This window comes from Brachycentrus maculatus, unplaced genomic scaffold (genome assembly GCF_059751285.1).
Source record: "Brachycentrus maculatus isolate JH-2025_06_01 unplaced genomic scaffold, ASM5975128v1 h1tg000035l, whole genome shotgun sequence".
NCBI classification, from domain to species: Eukaryota; Metazoa; Arthropoda; class Insecta; order Trichoptera; family Brachycentridae; genus Brachycentrus; species Brachycentrus maculatus.
The window spans coordinates 61,008-75,283 of record NW_028280789.1 but is presented as its reverse complement, the minus strand read 5'-3'; the positions used below and the strand labels follow the sequence as shown (position 1 = coordinate 75,283).

General features: G+C 30.8%; 1 protein-coding gene across 1 annotated transcript in view; it reads left to right on the top strand.

The window, feature by feature from the left end:
* Nucleotides 1-5,020: 5,020 nt before the first annotated feature.
* Nucleotides 5,021-14,276, top strand: part of LOC148312698 (uncharacterized) — a 30,719-nt gene continuing 21,463 nt past the window's right edge. The window contains exon 1 of the mRNA XM_088274864.1: nucleotides 5,021-5,046. The gene's annotated coding sequence lies outside the window, so the exon portion shown is untranslated. The remainder of the gene's footprint in view (nucleotides 5,047-14,276) is intronic.

The window sequence follows — 14,276 nt, the reverse complement described above, 5'->3', positions numbered from 1 at the left end:
TCAATCCTTTATAGGTTGAGTATGTTAAATTAGATATTAATCCCGAGTGATAATACCCTATTGGTAACATCGAGCATCAAATGATACGCATGCAAATGGTAACAACGAACATCGAACATCAAATGTTACGATGACTAAAGAAAACACCTGTTTTATACCACTTGAGTTTTATTAAAGACTGCATGTTTCAGAAGTTAAACTTCCATCATTTAGGTCTGTATAATAACTAAAACTACAATACTATAATGAGTAACATGGAACATGACATGTTACGCATGTTACGGTAACATTGAACATCGATCATTAAATGTAACGTATACAATGGTAACATCGAACATAAAATGTTACGCATGCAATTGGTAACATCGAACATGAAATTTTACGCAAGCAATTGGTAACATTGAACACCTATCATTTAATGTAACGCATACTATTGGTAACATCGAACGTAAAATGTTACGCACGCAATTGGTAACAACGATAATTAAGCCCCGTAAATGCCCAGACTTCCATATTCTTCTTCATGTTTGACGAGATGTCAAAAAATAATATGAACGATAATCAAACATTTAACGTTACGCATGCGATTGACAACATCGAACATCATATGTTACGCATCGGTAATAGCGAACCATGTATGAATCCCTTTCTTAACCTTGCACACAACGCTTCAGGCAACCTTCCATTCTTCCGTTTCCAGATTCGCACGTCATTAATTACCATAACGCATCTAGATTTTATGTAAAAAGGATGTCACATTACCATTACTGCAAACCAACTTATTGAAATTCTCAGATTTAGCATACTAACGATCTGAATGAGCTAATTTATTCAAACTTTGTTGATATATTTGCATATTAAGTGCGTTATAAGTATGAGAAATTATCAAAGGGCATTTTTTATACATCTGTTTCTTAAAAGAAAGATTAAAAAACGCATTTTTTAAGATAAAGAACTAGAATTTTGTATGCAAACTTACGTTTATGAGAAACTAGCTGTATCCGGTCACGCGTTGCTGTGGGTGAGTCTGATTAAATGGAAAAGAAATAAAATAGAATGTTTCATAACACATTTCTAATAAATATAATTTCACAATGTTTGTGAAGAAACGAAAATATTAAAAATCCATGAATGTTCCTGCCATGATTGTCCTGACGAAGAGACGGGTACGTCTCGAAACCGGTAGACATAAAAATCTTGGTGACTGGTTAATATATTGGCCAAACTGCGAGAAGTCTAAGAATTAGAATTAGAGAACATTAATAATTATTTTTCGGAATTTGCAAATTATATCATGGAAACTAACCACTCATTTGACTCTCATACACTTAAATTATTACACTCTGTTACAAATAAAGGTTAAGTCTTGAATAATTTAGAAAATTTAGAAATACATAAAAATTTAAATTCAGATAAAATAATAATTAATAATATACTGTTTCAAAATACGTCACCATTATTATCAATGTTTCCTTTTACAAAAAATGTTGTTCCCTTACCCCCCTACCTATATTTATTAACCTATATATATACACCTAAATATATTTTTATTCGTTAATTTTAATTTATACCAGAAGATGAAAACAATTGTCGTTTTCGAAACTAGTCGTAAATAAAAATAAAACTCGATTAAGTGGATTATTCAAGTGTTTAATTTTATTAAAATAATCATGTCATTCCACAAAGTTAATGCTAAATCAATAAATAATATGTTACATACTAATATTACTAACATTTTTGTAAAAAAATAAAAAAGTGACAATGACTAACCACAAAGTAAATGCTTTAAATATTAATTATATTAAGAATGTTAAATAATACACCAACAGCAAACAATAACTCAATTTGTATTTTCACCCGATGGTGTGAAAATATAAAGTTCTTGAATCTAGTGGTGTTTAGATTAAGAAACTCAAAAAAATGACAAAAAATATCATCGGATCATTGAAAGCTTTTCATCGCATTTCCAGATAATACAGAAGCGTCATGGACACAACACATCAGTTTGTGTTTTCACTTATTCAAGACAACATCAGTAGTTCTCAAAACTAGTCATGTTTACATGGATAATCTCAAAAAGTTGTCTTATATTAAACAAGTATTATTTACAACATTTTGAGTGTGTCCAAATACTTGTTCACAAAATCTGGATTATCTCCAATTACAGGGGTTATTTTCAAATTATTTTTTGACATCTCATCAAAGATGAAGAAGAATATGGATCAATATTCTTCTTCATCTTTGATGATTTGTCAAAAAATAATATGAAAATAACTCCTGTAATTGGAGACAATCCAGATTTTGTGAACACGTATTTGGACACACTCAAAATGTTGTAAATAAATTATTTGGTCAAATTATAAGCTTAAATAATAAAAATGAAAATGGTATTTTCTGGCGTTTCTCAGGTGTGTGATTATAATCCAGGATTCGGACCTCACAAAGTAATATAAGAGTTTCTGCTCAGTAAAAAGCTTCTTTACATCTCACCAATAGATGTCTCTAGTGAAGTTCTAGTGATTTAAGTACAAGGTTTCTAAATTGGTTCATGTATATAGAACTTCCAAGAACTTGAGTAGTGTGGTTGTGAATAATGGGTAGAATGGGTGAATGTTACACGTGTGTAAAGTGATCACTTAAACCAGCCCAGACTTCCAAGTGTTATTGTTCATTAAGCTTCTCTATCATCAGGAAATGTAGTGAAAAGCTTTCTATGATCTGACGATCTTCAGTAATCAGCACCCATCAATTTGATATTCATTAAAGTACTCGTTTACTGTATAAATGTTATTTTTATGTAAAATAAAACATCAGTAAAAGACCACTTTTAGAGTTTTTTGATGTAAAAAAAATATCATGAAAGAAATCACTTTTTTTTTTAAAACTTGAGTTAATTTTATGATGACTAGTTTCGGAAGCTAAGCTTCCATCTTCAGGTCTAAATGTAAACTAAAACATTATTTTTGACATCAAAGATGGAGAAGAATATGGAAGTCTGGGCATTTACTGGGCTGACGACCGTCATAGGCTGGTTTAATTGAGCACTTTACACACGTGTAACGTTCACCAATTCTACCCACTATTGACAACCACAATATTCAAATTCTTGGAAGTTTTATATATATATATATGAACCAATTTCGAAACGTTGTTCTTGAATCATTAGAACTTCACTAGAGACATCTATTGTTGAGATGAAAAGAAGCTTTTTATTGAACAGAAACTCTTTTATTAGTATGTGAGATCCGAACAAGTATTTTGACACACTCAAAATGTAGTAAACTAAAACATAATAAATAATTAACTGTTCTGTATATTAGAAGAGGGGTGTGTTAGGGGGAAGGGGGAAACTATTCGTCATAAAATAAACTCAAGTGGTAAAAAAACAAGTGTTTTTTTTAAATAATGTCATCATGTCTTACCACAAAGTAAATGCCGAAAAAATAAATAAAATATATTTAAAAAAAAATCTTAAATGTAGTTCTATCGAGAAATGTCAGTATAAAACTAGAATATTTAATTTTTATTTTCAATCCAGTCCAGCAATCATGGGTATGGTGTAATTCATCGCAACAGATGGTATAATATATGCACGTGCGACCACGTGTGTTGATTTGCAACAAAAATATTACTTATAGGCTTGGAGGTAATGCCGCTAATTGAGGCTCACGTTTAACTGGTGCGTTTTCACTTCGATGGCAAATTAAGGAGTCGTTGTATAAAGGAAAACAGCCATAAACATCCGTATTGCCCAATAAAGTATGAATAATAATATTTTATTACTCAGAGCCCTATAACTTTCACTATCATTGTCATCTCACCGAGTGAGTAGACGAGGTTTTTTTTTCATATCTCATCCGTTGAATTTCAACTGTTACAGTATCAAATCTTTGAGTCCGATGAGAATCAAACAAAAGGTGTAAATAAATGGTATTAAATCGCGATGTTTACAAAGGAAAACTTTTACTTTTTGTATTAAGCTCGATATTTGCTTTCTTAGGAATTTTCACCTAGCGTCGCAGTTCGGACACAGCGTCGTATGAACGCGGGCTACATTCAGTTACAGTTTTCAAAATGTTTCAAGCGATTTTCAACGAGTTTTCTATGCAGCTTTTCTTGAGTAAGGCCGTTTTTACTCTGAAGCGTTGTTTTAGCATTTTCCCTTCTCTCGTTTACGTTCCTTTGGGCACATTCAAACCGATTCAGTCGCCTCCTGTCTTCGGAGGAGAATGCTCGCGTTTCGGGGGATCGCACACCTCTTCAATTTTTGCCCTCCATTTCTCTCGTATACAAAAAAATACGGAGATCGCGCCGCTAGTTCAACGTATGACAGGTTTTAAATTGAGAACAGTGTTTCAAGCAGTTGAAAAATATTTATTTATTTATTTACCCACGTGTGAATTGTGTTGTGAATAAGTACCTACTCCAAAAGCTATTTGCAAAAATGATCGTGTGACATGTGCTATCGTAAAAAGTGAATGGATAAGAGTTACAAATATATCAACCGTGTGTTAATCTTATGTGTTTCTCGATTTTAAATTTAATCATGCCTCAAACCGATAAATCTTCAATAAGTACATGGAAAATAACTTTTAAAATATTAAAATAGAAGCGGTGTATTGTTATAAAATCAAATCACCAATTTAAAACACATAAAAAACATTTTGTATGTATCTGATTAACACGTTATTCCCATTAGAGTGTAATAAAACAGTGAAATAAACAATTCTATTTAAATAATTACCTTTTTAGCACAACTTTTCCTAGTTTACTTAAAATATTGATTTTTATTTCGGAAATTAATATAAATTTAATATATACCTACTTTAAATAATTATACGTAATAAATGCGGATTCAAATATTTGCTGAGAATGTAACAATAATATTTGAAGGTTGATTTCAATTATAAATGATAAAAAGCAGTTAAAATATTATTATTATAAATATTTATATAGATCATATAATATAATTGCTAATAATGACGAAATAATGAAGAAATAGGATGCAATTAATAGTGTCATGGCTACTGATGGATTTTTTAAAAGGTAAATGACATTATTGTATTTATTAATAATAATTTAAAATAAACGAAATATGTTTTCTAGGGATGAAAATATTGATTTTATTTATTTGGTACATACATACATTTTTTTTAAATTATATGTATAACGGCTCTTTAGGCATAGCCTGCGTTGAGCCAAAATACTTGCAAGTCAATACAATATATCGCTCACTCCTTTCAACAACGTTATATATAAAAAAAGCTTGATTTTTCAGGAGATCGTTTTTAAAGTTTAAAAACATAATACAATGTATTAAAAATAAATATCAAGCCACTTATTGAACTTTTTACTGTGCAACAGATCTGTTTAGGTGAAACCTGAAGGTTTTTTCTCCATTTGAAAAATATTTATTATATTTAAAAAAAAATTAAACAATACATTTTCTTCGAAATGCAAAAACAAGACTTTCTGTCGTGTAGCGGGTAAATATTAAGTTAAAAATATGCCGCTTTTGCTGGGATATAGTACATTTTTTGGGCATTCCGAAAACATGCATAACTGAAAATTGCCGATTTTTCATATATGACGTTGTTGAAAGGAGTGAGCGTTATATATATTTTTTTGATTATAGACTTTATAAATTACATACAATAGATACAATAACAATTTACAGTGAATAATAATAACGGGTAAATAGTACTCAGAAATCAGTTAAAGCAAATAAAAGCCTGTCAGCGAAAGCTAAACGGCAGACGCAACGGAGTCCTGGTTCCAACCCTAATATATTGAAGTCAAATTTTTCAAAAAAGGATGAAAGTTATCTGAATGTAGACAAAATTATAAAATGCGATCTCTCAGACGGATATGCGGCAAAACGATGTATGATAGATGATCGAATGATGATATAAGGAAAGAATGCAAGGCTGAGGTAAGCATCATTGATAAAATTAAGAAAGGTGTTGAGATGGTTTAGACATGTGATTCGAATAAGTGAAGAAAGAACAGTAAAACAAATTTCGTGAGGCGAATGTGGTTGGCAAAGCAGAGGAAGACCGAGTAAAACTTGGCGCAATCAAACATCTCAATCATTTGAATGCGGTCAGGTTAGGAGTCGGGAATAATCGGGGGGTATGTATGACGATATGCATGAATGTGGAAGAGTTGAATATTGTTTGCAATGCAGATTTGTATGGCGTTCTATTCTCTCTGCCTACCCCTGCAGCGAACCGGCACGATGGTCAGTTAGTCAGTCACCTAGTTATATTTAAGAGCGTTCAAATTATTTATTTTTCCAATTTCTTCTAATGTATTGTTTATCTATATTTTTATTGTGCTCTTTCATGACCATTTTATTGAGATGTTCAGATGAAGTCTGGGTTATTAAAAAACTTACGACCTGTCATGCGCTGGTTTCAATGATCACTTTAAATACGCTTAAACACCGGCCATTCAACCCATAATGTCTACCATGAAGTTCGTATTGAAATCAAGTGTTGCTGTCATTTTAAACTCAAGAAATTTAAGTAAATTAGCTGTCTATCGTGGGTAAAATGATCAATGCTACACAGTGCATAATATGATCAACTTACTCAGCCAATGACAGGTTGAAAGCCCTGTAAATACTTGGATTTCTACATTCCCAACCATATTAAACGTGAACAGAATTTGATGATAATCATGATTTTTTTCAGCTGGATAATCTCGTAAATTTAAAGAAGGTAATGTACGTTAAAAACCAAGCTTTGTTCAAATAAGAGGTTGTCATAAATATTTTAAACTAGTTGCAATAAGTCTAGATTTCTAAATGTATTTTATATTATTTTACTAATTTATTTGGCAGGCACTTTGTGGTAACATCTAGCAATTATTGATTCAATTCATAAAACTTAAAATAAAAACAAACCCATAATTAACAATATAATAATGACTAAAGTACGTCTCCATAACGTAATGGTCAGCATGCTCAGCTACCGTTCTGGAGGTAACGGCTTCGATTCCCAGGGGAGGGTTAGATAAATAAAAGTGATTTTTTCACTCCAATATTATCCTGAACTGGTACCTGAAGCGGAGGGCTGATCACCTTTCCTTCATGTGTTAACGATCAAGATAACACTGCATTTATATAATGCAGTGCCCTATGCACCACTGGGGTGCGGATAGGGGTTGGAATAAATGATGACTGAATGAATAAAGCCTCCCTTCTATCCACTGATAAAAAATAAATAAATAACTATATGAAACAGTTCCTACCTCCTCTTCAACCTTCAACGTCCCAAGGACCCTACTCTAAAATTTAGACCTAGCTTCGCACACGGTGTTTGAAAATGATGCGGAATGCATTGAAACACGTGTCACAAAATATTTTAAGAAATAGCGGTATTTACTAAGTAAAACTAAAATCATTCTTCTCTGTATATTTTGAATATTTATGGTAAAAAGGAATCTTATATTATTATTAGTATTTTCTTATTCCAATGTATTTTTAATATTAAAAACAGTAAACAGTGCTACGTTGAAATTGTAAACGGAAAGCATTGTTATTTTAAAATAGAACACGATAAGCATTGTTTTGCTAAATTATTATTTACCTGTTTTTCAAAACCTCAGGTTTAAATATACGTGATTTAAAAAACAATAAAAAATAAATAAATATTAGAACAATACATGAATGATTAAATTCCCAACGTTATATTTAAAGTGAAATAAAGTGTTATCAATTGTATCGCAAACAGTGAGCAAAGTTATGTTTGAATTGATTAAAATATAACATCTCAACAAAGATGAAGAAGAATATGGAATTCTGGATATTTACGGGATTTACGATATATCATAGGCTAGTTTACGTGATCACTTTATACACGTGTAATATTCACCATTCTACCCATGTTATTTTTCATATTATTTTTTCATATAAAAAAAGCTTCTTTTATCTCACAATAGATGTCTCTAGTGAAGTTCTAGTGATTCAAGCATAATGTTTGAAATTGGATCATATATAAAAAAAACTTCCAAGAATTTCAGTTGCGTGGTTGTCAATCATGGGTTGAATTGGTGAATGTCACAAGTGTGTAAAGTGATCACTTAAACCACCCTACGACGGTCATAAGCCCCGTAAAAGCCTAGACTTCCATTTTCTTCTTCATCTATATTGAAATATCAATAAATGATAATTTTTTTTAAATTGGAAGATACAAAAATTACTTAATTATTTATAAACCTTATACATAAAAAGCAAAGTAAATCACATTTTTCTCAAAAATTAATTAAAAATACCTTCATCAATTGATTCGGCAGTCACTTTGTGGTAAAATCTATCCATTTTTAATTCAAGTTTTACTTAGTAAACGGTGTTTGAAAATGATACGGAATGCATCGAAACACGTGTCACAGTAGATTTTAAGAAATAGTATTTACTAAGTAAGACTTTAATTAAAAATGAAAATACCTTATTAATCCTGAGGTATCGATATGTAATTTCTAGTGTCTGTAGTATTCTGTGAAGGTGTTCATAATTCACTCGAACTTTACTCTTGGCTAGACTCTGAGGCGCTAGAGACGTCGGCGTCGGGGCGCCGTCTGCCTTGATAGCTTTTTTTTATTCAAGGTAACACTGCAGTTATTCATTAAGTATTTTTTATCGTCATCTCTAATGCACTAATGCATATCTGCCAATATAAAAATTACCAGGAAAAAAATATACAAAACATACTTTTGGGAATAAATTAATAAAAGTTTACTTGGTTAATAACACTTGTGTTACACACATCGCTCGCTCCTTTCAAGAACGTCATAAATCGAAAATCGTCAATTTTCAGTTGTGCATGTTTTCAGAATGCCCAAAAAATGTACTATATCCCGGCAAAAGAGGCATATTTTTAACTTAATATTTACCCGCTACAGGGCAGAAAGTGTTGTTTTTGCATTTTGAAGAAAAGGTATTGTTTAATTATTTTTTTAAATGTACTAAATATTTTAGAAATGGAGAAAAAACGTTCAGGTTTTACTTTAAAGATCTGTTGCACAGTAAAAAGTTATATAAGTGGCTTTATATTTATTTTTAATACATTATATTATATTTTTAAACTTTAAAAACGTTCTCCTGAAATATCAAGTTTTTTGATTTATGACGTTCTTGAAGGGAGTGAGCGACATGTTTCTATGCATTTAGCATAATTATCAAATATTTTTTATCTGACGCTGAATATATCGAAGCATAAGTCACAATCAGTTTTAAGAAAAAGGTGTATTTTTCTAGTTTTTTTTTTAAACGGATAGATATATTTTGTATCTCCAAATGCCTGTTACATCAATCAATGATTTTTTTAATCATTTATACATACACTGTGAGGAAATAAATGTAAAAATAAGTCTTCCGTTGACAAATCCTGATTTATGAACGAGGATTTTAATATACCCAAAATTTTATGAGAAAAAAAACAATAAAGCAAAGGTTCACATACATACACAGCTATTAAGTAGCAATTGTCCAATACAGCATACTTTTGTGCCAATAATAAATCTAGATACTATATCTTTCAAAAAAAAAATAAAAACTTTAACTCAAGGGATCTTATGAAAACATACAAAATTAAAAAAAAAATACATTGAAACTTCATCATAAGCGCCTTAAAGGTAATATTTTCTAATAGATTTATATTATCCACTGACACTTCGTGATGGAATTGCATTTTTAATATATTATTAGATTAAAACCAATATTTTTAGCTTTTCCACTTTATTAATAAAGTGGTAAAGCTAAAAATATTGGTTTAATCTAATGATATATATATATTTTCTAAAAAAAATATTTTGATTACTTTTAACATTTTCTAATCTCATCTAACAAAGAGAGAAGCAATCTGCTGTCGAATTTGTAATTTTGCAGCCTCGAGTCATTACGTTTTACTAGATCTCAATCAAATTCCTCGGAATTGAACCACTGACCTAGTGTTGGCAAGTTGATTGCGATGCCCACTGCACGCGTGTACCTACAACCACTTCTCAAACTCATAATTTAAGATCTGGAACCGGTTTGGACCACGTAAATCGTCTGAACTTTAAAACAAACTCGGGTATTTTACCGCTAGCTATGGGTTGATTGGAGCAACTACAATGCAAGAGAATAATAACGATGTTTACCAACCACGCACTCAATACAACAATATAAAATATTTTTAATTAATGTTTTACCTAGTAAATACCAATATTTCTTGCTAAAATGCTCAATTTTAACCACATATTCACACCTAGTCATACAATTAAAAACAACTACGAATTTATAGACAAATTGAAAGAGATAGAACTTTTAGACAATTCAAAACTAATTTATTTTGACATTGTGATCCTATTAACAAATGTACCGGTAAACGAATGCAAAAAAATATCAATAACTCACTGAAGGTCTAACCTTTAGATAAGAACATTGTAAAGGAGATGCTTAAACTGCTAGATGTGTGCACTAACCAGATTTTTTTTTTCAATAGTAAAATATATGTCCAATCAAACAGTTTACCCATGGAATCTGCTTTGTCCCCAATTCTAGCTGACATTTTTATAAACAACTTAGAAAAAAAATTAAGTGGTATTTACTAAGTAAAACATTAATTAAAAATGGATAGATTTTACCACAAAGTGACTGCCGAATCAATTCATAAAAAAAAAAATATTAATAATTTACTTGGTAAATACAATTATTAAAAGCGGTATTTATACATTGAATTTCATATAATTCATTGATTTGGCATTAACTTTGTGTAATGACATGATGATTATATTAAGAATTAAACACTTGTTTAATACCACTTATTGAGTTTTATTTCATTACGCACGAATAGTTTATAAAACTACAGATGTCTTCATCAATATCAACTTTTTTTTAAATAATAATCTGCTGATGAAAACAACTATAGTTTTCGAAACTAGTCGTGTGTAATGAAATAAAACTCAGTAAGTGAGATAAAACAAGTGTTTAATTTTTAAATAAGTAAAAGTCAAATATAAAATATAAGTTAAGTACCGACTTTTCTTGGTGAAACTGCATTTTATAGAAAAACAATAATGTAATTTTTTCGAATGAATTTTATTTGACCAGCAACCGGGTTTCGTCGTAACCGACATCATCAGACTGGTGAATGTCGGTTACGACGAAATCCGGTTTGCTTTGCCGCTTTTGCTGGGATATAGAACATTTTCGGGGCATTCCGAAAATATGCACAGCTGAAAATTGACGATTTTTGATATTGACGTTGTTGAAAGGAGTGAGCGATATGTAGTTGTTATTTTGTTCTATAAAATATAAAATAGATGGATATTTCCAAATAAATTAATGAATCAGTGTATTGAAACAAAATCAATAGACCTAATATGGTCGCATTAACACAAAGGATACAAGATTCCTCGACATCTTACAAAAAATATTTAGAAAAAAAAACCTTTATATTAAAATATAACTTCGTATATAACTAGAACGGCGGCGAGTGTTTTTGCCTAGAATTTTCTCTCATGAATTACATGAAATTATAGTATGTAACTTTAAACATAAAAAGTAAATCCACTCACGAGTAGGCATAGGCTATGAAACTTATAAAGTGGAAGTCTGAGTAGGGACATGATAAACGGTGTTGCATAAGCCGTAGCTAGATTACAGAGTCACTTGGACGTTAGGTAATTAAAAAAAAAACAGAACGGCACCAGTTACTCATCAGTCTATTAAATTCACATACATTTCTAGTAAATTCTGAATTTTCCAGCTATCGTACATCTTTGTGATATCGTATCACGTGAAACTTTTCCGCAACACGCCTGACGATTGCTTCCTTATTCCTATTCACAATAATTGGTATCAATGTTATACTAGTTACATTAGTGTAGGCATGTCCTTTCTCAATAACTGATTGAGATAATGTTTGCATCTACGTGACTTGACCGTCAGTGAGGACATTGTTTGCGTTGTAAGTAAGTGACTTCACGTTCTAACGGCCGTTGATTTAATATGCAAAATATTGACATGTCTAGTGTACTATTATGCGTGTTGATTTATTAATGTACGTATATAACTGATAATATTTATAAATAGATTTCTCGTTTCCTATACGACTGTTTTATCGCATCAGTATCTTTATTTCCGATTATAAGTATCTCAGCTTGAGATGACACATATCGCTCACTCCTTTCAAGAACGTCATAAATCAAAAATCGCCAATTTTCAGTTGTGCATGTTTTCGGAATGCCCAGAAAATGTACTGTATCCCAGCAAAAGTGGCATATTTTTAACTTAATATTTACCCGATACAGGGCAAAAAATGTTGTTTATGCATTTTGAATAAAAAGGTGTTGTTGAATTTTTTTAAAAAAAATATATATTTTTCAAATGAAGAAAAAACCTTCAGGTTTTACCTAAAAAGATGTGTTGAACAGTAAAAATTTCAAAAAGGGGCTTCATATTTATTTTTAATACATTGTGTTATATTTTAAATCTTTAAAAACGTTCTCCTGAAAAATCAAGTTTTTTTTATTTATGGCGTTCTTGAAAGGAGTGAGCGACATGTATTGTTTAACAACGTCAAATATCAAAAAACTTGATTTTTCAGAAAATCGTTTTTAAAGTTTAAAAATAGAATAAAATGTATTGAAAACAAATATCAAGCCACTTTTTAAACTTTTTATTATGCAACACATCTTTTTAGGGAAAACCTGAATATTTTTTCTCCATTTGAAAAACACTTAGTATACATGTACTTAAAAAAAATAATTAAGCAATACCTTTCTTCAAAATGCAAAAACAACACTTTCTGCCCTGTAGCGGGTAAATATTAAGTTAAAAATATGCCGCTTTTGCTGGGATATAGTACATTTTTTGGCATTCCGAAAACTCGCACAACTGAAAATCGTCGATTTTTTATTTATGACGTTGTTGAAAGGAGTGAGCGATTTGTCTGTATTTATTGTCCGTTATTTCTTGGTTTGATAAATAGAGGTCCGTTATATCGAGGTTTTCCTGTACTGATTTTCTCACGTAATTATTAGAAAAATCCTTCGACGTTATCGGCTTCGAGTCACGATTGATAATAATAATGAATTAACTTTGCATCTCGTTTTGTAAGGTTACGCAGTGAATACTGTACTTGCTCATATAATATTCATCAGTACGCCCAGCGCTACGCTGGCACGCACAGATCGCATTGGACAATGACGCATATTAGAATATGGCAATGTCTTCAACTTTCTGAAGTGCTGTCATGTTATATTTGTCGCGACGCCATTTAACCTTTCCGAGAGTATGGACGTAAATGAACGTCGGTGTGAATTTTCCTCAAAGGAGTATCGACGTTAATATACATCGAAGTCTATCAGTTGGTATGATGTTATTTTTATAGTAATGACATCTGTGGATATTTGTATTTAACTTTGTCATAAAATAAAACCTAGAGATGGTGATCTTTATTTTTTATTAAAATTATTTTTACATAATTTGTATCTTCATAATACAAACATTTTATTTAAAAAAAATACATATTTAATATAAAAAAACCCACTCCCCAGAGAAAGTCGGGCATCAATTATTGTAGTCCTGGAAAGGTAAAGTATAGGGTAAAACATTTTACGTGTGTCCAAATACTCCAATTATAGGAGTTATTTTTCATTTTATTTTTTGACATCTCAACATATAGAATTGGTGAATATCCCACGTGGGTAAAGCGATTACTTAAACCAGCCTATGACGGTCGTGAGGCCATTAAATGTAGATCATTCCATATTATTCTTCATCTTTGTTGAGATGTCAAATATAGTAATAAAGTAGGTATGGGGCGATCAAAAAGTTCCTTACCAGTGTCCGCGTTTCAATGTTGAAAAAAAACAGCCTTATAATAGGAAAAAAAATAGGAAACACACATTTCTTATATGTTTGATTTCAATGCTTGTGAAGCGATGAAAATGTAAAAAATCTGTGAAACGACAATGCAATCGAAAACATAAAAATGAAAAGCTGTCAAGAAGCACGCTGTCCACCATGAGCATTGTTTGTTATCGCGTGTATTTATGTAAACAGATGGCACTGCCATTGCGGTAAAAAAATACTTAAAAAAACATCAATTCCTGAAATTTGGTAAAAACACCGTCTGAAATATATGTTTATCAATATATATATATATATATACATACCTACGTGGTTAGTACTAACATGGTTAAGTCGTGAACTAAGCGCATTTCAAAATGTTTTATTTTTTGCTTTTTTTACGAACGAGTTTTACAAAAATTAAAATGAAATCAAT